Here is a 12,119-nt window from a genome sequence, read left to right on the forward strand (position 1 = left end):
CAGTCTATAATTTTAATGGTAGGTTTATTTGAACAGTGAGAGACAGAATAACAACAAAAAAATCCAGAAAAACGCATGTCAAAAATGTTATAAATTTATTTGCATTTTAATGAGGGAAATAAGTATTTGACACCCTCTCAATCAGAAAGATTTCTGGCTCCCAGGTGTCTTTTATACAGGAAACGAGCTGAGATTAGGAGCACACTCTTAAAGGGAGTGCTCCTAATCTCAGCTTGTTACCTGTATAAAAGACACCTGTCCACAGAAGCAATCAATCGATCAGATTCCAAACTCTCCACCATGGCCAAGACCAAAGAGTTCTCCAAGGATGTCAGGGACAAGATTGTAGACCTACACAATGCTGGAATGGGCTACAAGACCATTGCCAAGCAGCTTGGTGAGGTGACCACTTTTGGTGCGATTATTCGCAAATAGAAGAAACACAAAAGAACTGTCAATCTCGCTCGGCCTGGGTCTCCATGCAAGATCTCACCTCGTGGAGTTGCAATGATCATGAGAACGGTGAAGAATCAGCCCAGAACTACACGGGAGGATCTTGTCAATGATCTCAAGGCAGCTGGGACCATAGTCACCAACAAAACAATTGGTAACACACTACGCCGTGAAAGTCTGAAATCCTGCAGCGCCCGCAAGGTCCCCCTGCTCAAAAAAGCACATATACATGCCCGTCTGAAGTTTGCCAATAAACATCTGAATGATTCAGAGGACAACTGAGTAAAAGTGTTGTGGTCAGATGAGACCAAAATGGAGCTCTTTGGCATCAACTCAACTCGCCGTGTTTGGAGGAGGAGGAATGCTGTCTATGATCCCAAGAACACCATCCCCACCGTCAAACATGGAGGTGGAAACATTATGCTTTGGGGGTGTTTTTCTAAGGGGACAGAACAACTTCACCGCATCAAAGGGACGATGGACGGGGCCATGTACCGTCAAATCTTGCGTGAGAACCTCCTTCCCTCAGCCAGGGCATTGAAAATGGGTCGTGGATGGGTATTCCAGCATGACAATGACCCAAAACACACGGCCAAGGCAACAAAGGAGTGGCTCAAGAAGAAGCACATTAAGGTCCTGGAGTAGCCTAGCCAGTCTCCAGACCTTAATCCCATAGAAAATTTGTGGAGGGAGCTGAAGGTTCGAGTTGCCAAACGTCAGCCTCGAAACCTTAATGACTTGGAGAAGATTTGCAAAGAGGAGTGGGACAAAATCCCTCCTGAGATGTGTGCAAACCTGGTGGCCAACTACAAGAAACGTCTGACCTCTGTGATTGCCAACAAGGGTTTTGCCACCAAGTACTAAGTCATGTTTTGCAGAGGGGTCAAATACTTATTTCCCTCATTAAAATGCAAATCAATTTATAACATTTTTGACATGCGTTTTTCTGGATTTTGTTGTTGTTATTCTGTCTCTCACTGTTCAAATAAACCTACCATTAAAATTATAGACTGATCATTTCTTTGTCAGTGGGCAAACGTACAAAATCAGCAGGCGATCAAATACTTTTTTCCCTCACTGTAGGTGCTGCTCGCTTTACAGTGTTAGCCCCAACAGTCTGTTAAGGCTACACCGGGAAGGGGATCTTGGTCTTTGTAACTTTACAAAGGGGCAGTCAAGTCTAGAAGCCTGCAAGCTCCCCCGCTGCCATAGGTTGTTGGTGAGACTGTAGAAATAAACATTCTATGACTCTTCTTTCGTACGGATGATGTCGATGATCTCACGTGCTGGTGGTCAAGGCAGACGAAGGCCGTAGCCATGGAGTCAACATTGGGGGGGCCCAAATCTTCCAGGGTGTCTGGGGGTCCCCCCCTAGAAAAATATCTACATTTGAAAACGAATTTCCTGCCTAAAATATTACAAAATTCACTAACACGTGGGATGAACTTTTTATTGATTTTTTACAATGTCTAATAGTGTTATTGTATTTACATTGCTCTGTTTTTACTTTTTTACCATTTCTTGTTTCATTGTATGTAATGACAGAGATTAGGGATTCATAAAGTACAACCATAACCACAATCATATAAATCTATGCATTGATTTAAGTGAAGACAAGACCAGCTATTGTGGCCAAGGTTTAACAAATTGTTTTATTTACATAGCATAGCAATTATTTTTACAGCATATTGGGGGGCCATTTTGAGCATACTGTACTTGAATATTGGGGGGGGGGTGTGTCCCCCAATTTATATTATAATTACGGCCCTGAGGCAGAAAACCGAGTCACAGGGGCAGTAGTGGAGTAGTGAATCATCGTCATCGTCGCTGTGACTGTCTCCTTCGAATTCGTCTATCGGGGCACTGCGTCGGTACGCGTTGTGTACTGTCTCTGGTCTGGATAACCACAGTCGTGGTGGCACCACCACTACTGGAGGGACTTTGTAGCGTTCCATTTGTGCATCATCAGCTATCACCTTGCTGCTGCTGCTGTAATGGTTGGTGAAGTGGCTGATTGGGGTTTGGGCTGAACCATGAGCAGCTTCGTCGAAGATCAAATCCCCAGGGGATCTTCTGCGTTGGTCATTCTCGTGATTTTCATTCAATAAGCCAAGGCCGTAATGATAATATATTGGGGCGGGGGGGGGGACACATCCCCCCCGCCCCAATATATTGCTATAAAATAATGTCTATGCTATGTAAATAAAAACAATTTGCTAAACCTTGGCCACAATATCTGGACCTGCCTTCGTATAAATCAACGCGTAGATTTCTGTTGCAATGATTGTGGTTATGGTTGTACTTTATTAATCCCTAATATCTGCCATTACATACAATGAATCAAGAAATGTAAAAAAAAGCAAACACAGAGCAATGTAAATACAATAACACTATTAGACATGATTGTTAAAAAATACATTAAAAGTCCATCCTATGTGTTAGTGAATTTTTTAAAAAATATTTTAGGCAGGAAATTAGTTTTCAAATGTAGATATTTTTTTCTGGGGGGGGGGACCCCCCCAAGAGCCCCCCCCCCCCCAACGAAAGACACCATGGCTACGGCCTTGCAATAAGCAACTCAAGGGCCCTCGCAGCCCGCCCGCGTGCTGTGACCTTACTAAGATGACCGCCGAGAGAGTCGACTGCGCGGTGACGTCACAGGTAATGTCCTTCGCGATGCCCGTGAGGGAGGTGGCTTCTGTGACGTCAGATGGGCAAAAAAACGGACCGCCAGCCAATCACCAATCGTGTTGATGTTAGCCAATCAGAAAATAAGGGGGGGCGGGCATTTCACGGTACGATGTGCTTAACCAATGGGACTACTCGATCCGTGGATTGCTTGCGAACGAATCGACGCAGTGATTAACTCTCGATGAGTCGATACAGAATCATATATATTGAGCTGGAGGAATCCGATGAGCTGTAAAGCTCTTAGCTCACAGATGTCCACAGTCAGAGGCACGGGGTCAGAACGTTACAACAACAAACAGTACAAAAAGCACGATGGGAGTACAAACTAGAGGAAAGGTGAACAAATCACTTTAAAAAAATATATACACAGCTAAAACTAAACTATTTGTATTTTACCAGGTAAGGCCTGAGCTGTTTTGGAGTTCGCTTTCAGAGGCGATCTGGCCATCGAAAACGGTAGCGACTCAACCAAAGTGGCTTGACATCATCATCAATGATGATGATAGATTATGATGAATCATCATCAATGATGATGATGTTAGATGATGATGAATCATCATCATCGCGTGGACATTTATAGCAGCAGCCAAATAACTCTAAACTTGTGACGTTCACAAAACGAATTTTTTAAAATATTAACCGCCAAAGCCCAACGGAGGCAATGAACTTCAATTTCAGAAGGGACCTATGACATCGCTCGATCCGTGGGATCGCTTGCGAGTGAATCGACGCGGTCAATTAAGCCCCACGATCCTCTCAACGGAGGTGGGCGCGGTTGTCGGATCGACTTGGGGGCGGAATCGATGGAACGGTACGCCTCGATTTCAATTTCGCGAGGCTGCGTCCGGGCACTGACACGCCCCCTGCTGTACATTTCCCCACGTGATGATGATGACGACGACGATGACGCGCCATTTTAACACGTGACCTGTCTTGCCAGTGTAACAAAAATATTAATACCCTCTGCTTTGGTTCTTTCGGTAAAGTCACCACGCAGAATGAGAATAAAATAATAAATTAATGAAACAAAATAACACAATAAAATTCTCACGACGTTTCGGCCACAACACAAGTGGCCTTCTTCAGGTGAAAGGAACAGACCTGTCGGGACGACAGAGCTTCCTGAAGAAGGCCACATGTGTTGTGGCCGAAACGTCGTGAGAATTTTATTGTGTTATTTTGTTTCATTGATGTATTATTTTATTCTCATTCTGCGTGACTTTACCGAAAGAACCAAAGAAGACGAATCCTTGCAGTCACGAAAGCTTTACATCGAAAACCATTAATACCCTTTGGTGTTTTCGGTAAAGTCACGTGGGTAAAAATTAAAATAAATGAAAACAACAAAATTAAATCACGACGTTTCGGAGGCAACACAAGCTTCCTTCATCAGGTGTAAAAAAAAAGGCACAGCAAAATAACTGTTAAAAAAACAAGAATTACACCTGATGAAGGAAGCTTGTGTTGCCTCCGAAACGTCGTGATTTAATTTAATTTTTACCTACGTGACTTTACCGAAAAAAACAAAGAGTATGAATCCTTGCAGTCACGAAAGTTTCAAATCTAGAAAAATATATTTCTAACTAGCTTGACTACACGGCTTCACCCGAGACTTAGATTTTTGTCTTGAAGTAACGGCCTACACTGGAGGGTTTTTAGGGGGGGGGGATGCGTGACGTCAGCAGTCACACTGCGTGACGCTGCCGCATGCGGGTGACATCACAGATGTGACGTCACCGCTCACTTGCCGTGCAAAATATATACATTATTGCGCACCCCCCGCCCCTGCCAAATACAAAAGTATATTTTTATACTTTTTGCATTGTGTACAGTCTGGAAGCTACCCACATGCCAAATGTAAAGTTTGTTGCATGTCGGGAAGTATGCTAAACATTTCGAACAGACACATTCACAAATTTGTGATTCCTCGCAAAAAAAAAGGTTTCTGTTTGGTGTTTTAACATCTCAGCATCTGTTTTATTGGCAGAAAGGGTAAAACATGTTCTTATATAAGCCACTTCGGTCAAATATCATTTGTGATAGTCACAGTCGCTTCTGAAGCTCATAGCTCAGTGGGCTTTACCTGTTAAGATAAAAACAATGTTTTAGTTTTATTTGAATATCTTTTTAAAGTGATTTGTTTACTCTGTCTATACGTTGCACTCCGATCGTGTTTGTTGTTGCAACGTTTCTAAACCCCGCGCCCCTAACTGCTACATCTGTGAGCAAAGAGCTGTATAGCTCTTCAGATTCCTCCTACTCCAGTCGAAAAACGGATTCCGATTCTGCAACGCTATGCTCGCTTAGTTTCCAAATGCGGGCATCGACAAGGCCCCGGCTATACATTTCCACACGACGTCGACCATGATGATGATAAGCCACTTTGCTAAACTATCATTTGTAATAGCCAAAGGGTCGCTTCCGAAAAATAAATGACTAGCTCAGTGGGTTTACCTGGTAAGGGGCCGTCCTTAAATGACGTCACGCGATTTTTGACCCCCCCCCCGTCAAACGGCGTCACAAAAAGTCAGACCCCCCTCAAATATGACGTCACATAGCTCTGCCCCCCCCCAAACCATATTTCCATTTTGAAAATAAAACGTGTTTCAAATCGCTTTAAACTATTGTCATTGTAGTGCGTATTTAATGTGGCGCTGCAACTCTGATGTTGTAGGAGAAAACATTTATTAAAAAGTCTATTTAATTAAGTAGAACGTGTTGCCTATAGTTATTTATAAAGTTGCGCATTTTGATGTGACGTCACGTTTCTCAAACCCCCCCCCCCTCGTCACATATCGTCACAAATGTCTGACCCCCCCTCCCTAGGTGCGTGACGTCATTTATGGACGGCCCCTAAACCACTTTGCTAAACTATCATTTGTAATACCCAAAGGGTCGCTTCTGAAAAAGAAATGAATATTTCAGTGGGCTTTACCTGGAAAGATAAACGAAAAATATTAGTTTAGTTTTATTTGCATATATTTGTAAGTGATCTGTTTACCTTTCCTATACTTGGCATTCCTGTTGTGTTTGTGTGTATTGTCGGTTTAACGCACAGTGCTTTCGCGACCAATATCCATAATAAAGTTTTTTTTGGGGTTAGATCGCGTAAACCGCCACCACCCGACAGCCAATCAGTAAATGTTTGTCACGTAAACAAAACGTGGCCAATAAGTTACTGGTATACCACTAACCGGCTGTGTGTTGGAGAGTAAACACACTGAAACATTTACAATTATAGTGTGGTGTTTCGTGTAGTGTATAGTATAGTGAACATTGCAGTGTATGTCTTTGTAGGTGCTCGCAAATAGCACTTGCCCCAACAATCTATACGGATGAATATGTCTTTGTGGGTGCTCGCGAACAGCACTTGCCCTATCAGTCTGTTAAGGCTATACGGGAGGTCTTTGTCTTATTGCCCCCCCCCCCCCCATTGATTCCCATCAGCGACAATCACAAAGTCGCCCTCACTCAGCTAACTGCACCTGTGCACGGTACACAGCTGTCAACCCATACGATTTACCCCGCATTCTTGTGCGGGGGAAATTGAGATTTCAGGTGCACATGGCATACAGCTGTTTCAATACGGCCAAACACAATTAATGTGTCTATGTGTTTGTGTTTCTCCCTTGTGATTATGGGACTTTGTAGGACGAACGTTGAGATTTGTAAGGGGCACAGGGTGACCAATGAGGTCTGAATTGGTCTGTAATAAGGGAGGGCACTGATAAGGGGATGACAGGTTTGTGACGGTATTACACATTCAAATTGCAATCCAGCCACGAGTGGTCATCATCGTCGTCGTCTTCATCAAATCGGTGAATCGAACGCGCGTCCTCGTTATCAGCAAAATTCAACTTGAAAAAAAAACCCCTTTGACGCTTCACCGAGCGAGTCGCTTTGCATCGTCGTCAGTGTCATTGCAAGTGGCTATGAAATGTTAACTACCTCGCCTGGTGTGCAGGAGTTCGTGGGTTCGATCCCGACCCTGACGATGCCTGCTGCTGTAGATTTGGAGTCTGCGTCTCTCTCTCATCATCATCATCACGGTGGCTATAAGATGTTAACTCCCTCGCCTGGTGTGCAGGAGGTCGTGGGTTCGATCCCGACCCTGACGATGCCTGCTGCTGTAGATTTTGAGTCTGCATCTCTCATCATCATCATCATCACGGTGGCTATGAGATGTTAACTCCCTCGCCTGGTATACAGGAGGTTGTGGGTTCCATCCCGACTCTGACGATGCCTGCTGCTGCTGTATATTTGGAGTCTGCGTCTCTCTCTCGCTCTCCCCTTGTGGTCGCGTGGATTTTTCTCTGGGTTCCTCCGGTTTTTCTTCTCCACATTTAATGAACATCACCACGCGTTTAGAGTATTTGGCGGCTGCTATTAATTTCCACACGATGATGATGATGATAAGCCCACTTGGTTGAGCTGCTATAATTTGTGATAGCCAGGTCGCTTCTTACATTGTAGACTTTCTCCTGGATCCCGGCTGTGTCAGTGTCCCCCCCCCCCCTTAGACGAAAGGGAAAACCGAAATCGGCTTTGTTCCTCCAAACAAGCACGCAATGCCAGATATGCCACAGAGTTTAATCGGGGAAGGCAAGATAATACAGGCGAATGCAGACGATCTTGTTCCAGGAAACTGGGGCGTGATAATAGAGTTTTTTTAGGTTAGATCGTGTAAATATGTAAATGTATCGTTAAACCCGCCACCACCCGACACAGCCAATCAGTAAGGGGTTTGTCACGTAAACAGAACGCGCCAATTCATTACTAGTACAGCACTAACCAGTTGTGTGTTGGAGAGAAAAGCCACAACATTTACAATCTGAGTACGCCGTTTCAGCAGTAATCACAACTAGCTTCACCAGGCGACAGCCAGATTTGTGGTGAAATCCTCCCGTTTCGTTCCTTAAATAGAACATTAAAAAAATGGCTGTGTCGGGTGGCGGCAGGTTTGACGACACATTTATATATTAACGCAATCTAACCCCCAAAAAAGCCTGTATTATGGATGGTATTGGTCGCGAAAGCCCTGCTACTACTACTACTACGTGTTAAACTGGGGCGTGATACATAAATCATTTCCGAACCGAGACGTTGCGCGGGGGCTTTCCCCAGGATGCCGCGGGAGTGTCGCGTCCACAGCCGCGCGAAGTCGGGGCGAGGACTCCGTGCGCGCACACGCGCTCCCGTTCATCTGTACAGGCGAGGAATTTAGAAAAGCCTGGAATAACAAAGGGACCCGGGCCCGACCGAAGCGGCTTTTGTAAATGCCCGCGGCGACCATCCAGGGCGGTCGTGGAACGCCCCACGGCGCTTGAGCACGAGTTGATGTCCGTCGATGCACGAGTCGACCACGATGCAAGTCTAAGCTGAGCTAGCCGGTGGCGGCGGCGGCGGCGGAGGAGGAGGTGGCGGAGGAGACGTGACCGATGCAACGCCTCGGAGCGCGTCCATGAAATAAGAGAGTGCACGTCAAAAATCGCGCACTTGAGCCGGCCGGCCGATGGCTGAAAGTGGACAGCGGCAAAAAACGAAAAAGGAGACGGTGACTTCGATTTAACACAAATAAAACACAACCATCTAGACTAGTTTAAGTCTTAGCATTGAGATAACAAAAAAAATACATATGCACGTCAAAGTAAAATAACATTCTATTCGGCTATTCTATGATACGCGTAAAAAAGATAGTTGTCCTACGAAAGGATGTTAACGTGCGGTGAACTTCCGCGCAGGTTAGTTTCCCGTAGCTCGTGAAGGCCAAATAATTAATCGGCGTTCAATGTTCAGAGAAGGATCTGACTTACAAAAAAATAAATGTTTCGCTAAGTTGGAAAATCCAACTCGACTCGTTTGAATGCTCGTTAAAAAAAAGACTCCGCTGATGGATATGAGTATGAAATACTGATGAGTATTTTATAATCATACCCATCAGCGTAGTCCGTATGAAATACTCATCAGTATGAAATACTCGTCAGCATGGCTCGGGGCCACCGTACTTGGGCAAAATGGATCGCGGTCTTTGCTGGCTATTGTCAGCAACAACAACAACAGCTGCTGCTGCTGCTGCCGCCCACCTTTTTCTTGTTCTCTTTTGTGAATAAACAAAAACTGTGCCCATTTCTGGACAAATCTGACCGCACAGCTCCCTCGAGCGGGCAATTGGCATTGCAGCGTCCAATCGGAACAGAGGTAAGAGGTCACATTTTGACGCGTAGGAGGGCTTCGCGACCAATATTATCCACAATAGAGGTTTTTTTTGGGTTAGATCGCGAAAATGTAAATGTGTTGTTAAACCCGCCACCACCCCATACAGCTAATTAGTAAAGGTTTGTCACGTAAACAGAACGTGCCAATGCGCTACTAGTTCAGCACTAACTGGTGTGTACGACGTTTCGCCAGTAATGACTGATGCTAGTTGTAATTACTGGCAAAACGTCGTACTCAGATTGTAAATGTTGTGGATTTGCTCTGCAACACACAACCGGTTAGTGCTGTACTAGTAACGAATTGGCCGCGTTTTGTTTACGTGAGAAACCTTACCGTTTGGCCGTGTCGGGTGGTGGCGGGTTTAACGACACATTTATATCTACGCAATCTAACCCAAAAAAAACTCTATTATGAAGAGGTCACATGACTACCGTAGGTTTTTGTTTTACCGTATTCTGTAGACCAATCACCGCCGGTTCATCAACCAAACTTTTGAACAACGCAAAAACCTTTCCATTGCCTAAGAACGGCGTCGCCCGGTCTCTAAACGAATGACCGCGTCTTCCAGTGGGTCACAATAACACCAGCAGGTGCTCGCGTGCCACGCGCCGTCGTATTCGTCCCGCGACGCTCCGTGCCACCTGCAGCATGCGACCACGAATCCGCGCGCCTTGAGCGTCGCCGCCGTATCACCTCGAGACGCTTGTCACTCGCTCGCTCGCTCGAGCCCCCCTCGGCTCCCGTCGTCAGCCTCCCTTGTCCGTCTCTCTGTGAATCCGTATCGACGGTGTGTACGGAGCGCCTGGGGGGCTCGGCGGGGGGGTGGGGCTGGCGGGCCGCTCCCAGAGCCTTCGTTGGCCAATGGGGGCCCCCCTCCCGCGGGTCACCAGTTGACGCTGCCATAGTTGTTCACAGAAAAAAAAGTTGCTGGCAACAATTGGCCTTACCTGGTAAAATAACAACAAAATCTTTGAATTTGTCCCACAGTTGCCCCCCAGTGTATCACGGCCTTGAGAGCGAAGTCGATTAGATCCAACAGCATTGTTGCTCAAATAAATAAAAAGTTTCTGCCAACAATTGGCCTCACCTGGTAAAAAAATTTAAAAAAATGTGTTTCGTCGTTTCAAATGTCCCACAGTTGCCCCCAGTGTATCACGGCCTTGAGAGCGAAGTCGATTCGATCCAACAGCAGCTATAATAAATACATTACTCAGCTGTAAACAAAGCCTTGAGGGAGAACGTTATTCGATGGTGCTTCAGTCGCATCCGGACTGTTGTCGACGGAGACTAATGCACACGATACAACGACAGATCTGGCCTGCCCCACATCAGCCCAAGTGTTGAATCTGGGTGTTTTTTTTAAATACTTTTTTTTTGCAACGAAGGCTTCACCTGGAAAGCACTGGGGTGACTATCGCCATCCGTGTGTTTGTCTTGGCGGCCGCAGTGAGGGGGCCAATAAAGCGGCGATAGCATTCCTCCGTGGTTTGCCGCGGTGGAATTTCTACTCATCTCGCTCCCTCTACAGCCTCCCAGTCGGCCTTGGCCAGGTTCCGCGGGACGCGTGAAGCGTGCCCCCCCCAGTTTAACACGTAGTTAGTCATAGTTAGTTTAGCACGTAGTTCACAGGAGTTAGCCCTACTACTAGGTTGTAAACATAACACGGGCAATGTCATCCATAATAGAGGTTTTGTTGGGTTAGATCGCGTGAATATATAAATGCATCATTAAACCCGCCACCACCCGACACAGCCAATTGGTAAGGAGTTGTGTCACGTAAACAGAATGTGGCCAATTCGTTACTAGTACAGCACTAGCCGGTTGTGTGTTGCAGAGCAAATCCACAACATTTACAATCTGAGTACCGAGTACAATCACAATCGGTATGTTACTGCTACTTGGAGGGATAGAAACAGGAGGATTTCTCCACAGATCTGGCTGACGCCTAATGATGCTAGTTGTAATTACTGGCCAAACGTCGTACTCAGATTGTAAATGTTGTGGATTTGCTCTGCAACACACCAGTGTACCGTACCAGTTAAGTACTGATTGTAATTGTACTCGGTACTCAGCACGTTCTGTTTACATGACAAACCTTTACTGGTTGGCTGCGTCAGGTGGTGGCCGGTTTAACGACACATTTATATATTTATGCGATCTAACGCAACAAAACCTGTCTCGTTCGAGGTCCTGGGGGGGGGGGAGGAGGGGGGCGGTTGCCGTCACGTTGCCCAGCGAGCCGAGTGGAGAGCTGCTCGCCGCTTCGGATCCCAAAAACCCGGGGCGCAGATCTTCGGCGGACGTCCGGCCGGCGAGGTCCGATCCACTGCCTAACGCCACGGAGTTAACGGTGCCCGTGAAAGTCACCAACGTGTCGTAGGGCTGGGATTTGGCGCGCTGGGAGAGCGGCCGGCTTTGGCCGTTTTGTAATTCGGGGCTTTGCACACGCGTTTGGGGATGTACTGCTCCCCCCACCCAACGCCCACCATACCTCGATGCTGGAGGTGGTGTAGGTGGTGTCTTTTTCAGTTTTGTGGTGCTCTTCCCGTGTATATGGCTGGCGCCGTATTTCTGGGTGGCAGTGGCTCGTCATGAGGTTGTATCCGTTGGATGCGGTAGCGCCCGGCGTGTAGGGCGCTCAAAGACATTGGGGTTTACTGGCAGCGTCAGGACATCAATGTTCTGGTCGCGAGATCCTCGCAACTTCACCCGGGAGAGTCCCTCAGTGTTCAGTTTGGAGGACCCGCGTCCCAAGCGGC

General features: G+C 46.4%; 1 protein-coding gene across 4 annotated transcripts in view; it reads left to right on the forward strand.

Moving 5' to 3' along the window:
* LOC116956677 (uncharacterized) overlaps positions 1–12,119 on the forward strand; it is an 88,779-nt gene that overhangs the window by 62,351 nt on the left and 14,309 nt on the right. The gene's annotated exons all lie outside the window — the stretch shown is intronic.

This window comes from Petromyzon marinus, chromosome 66 (genome assembly GCF_048934315.1).
Source record: "Petromyzon marinus isolate PM22_M1 ecotype Great Lakes invasive population chromosome 66, UKy_Petmar_22M1.pri1.0, whole genome shotgun sequence".
Classification (NCBI taxonomy): domain Eukaryota; kingdom Metazoa; phylum Chordata; class Hyperoartia; order Petromyzontiformes; family Petromyzontidae; genus Petromyzon; species Petromyzon marinus.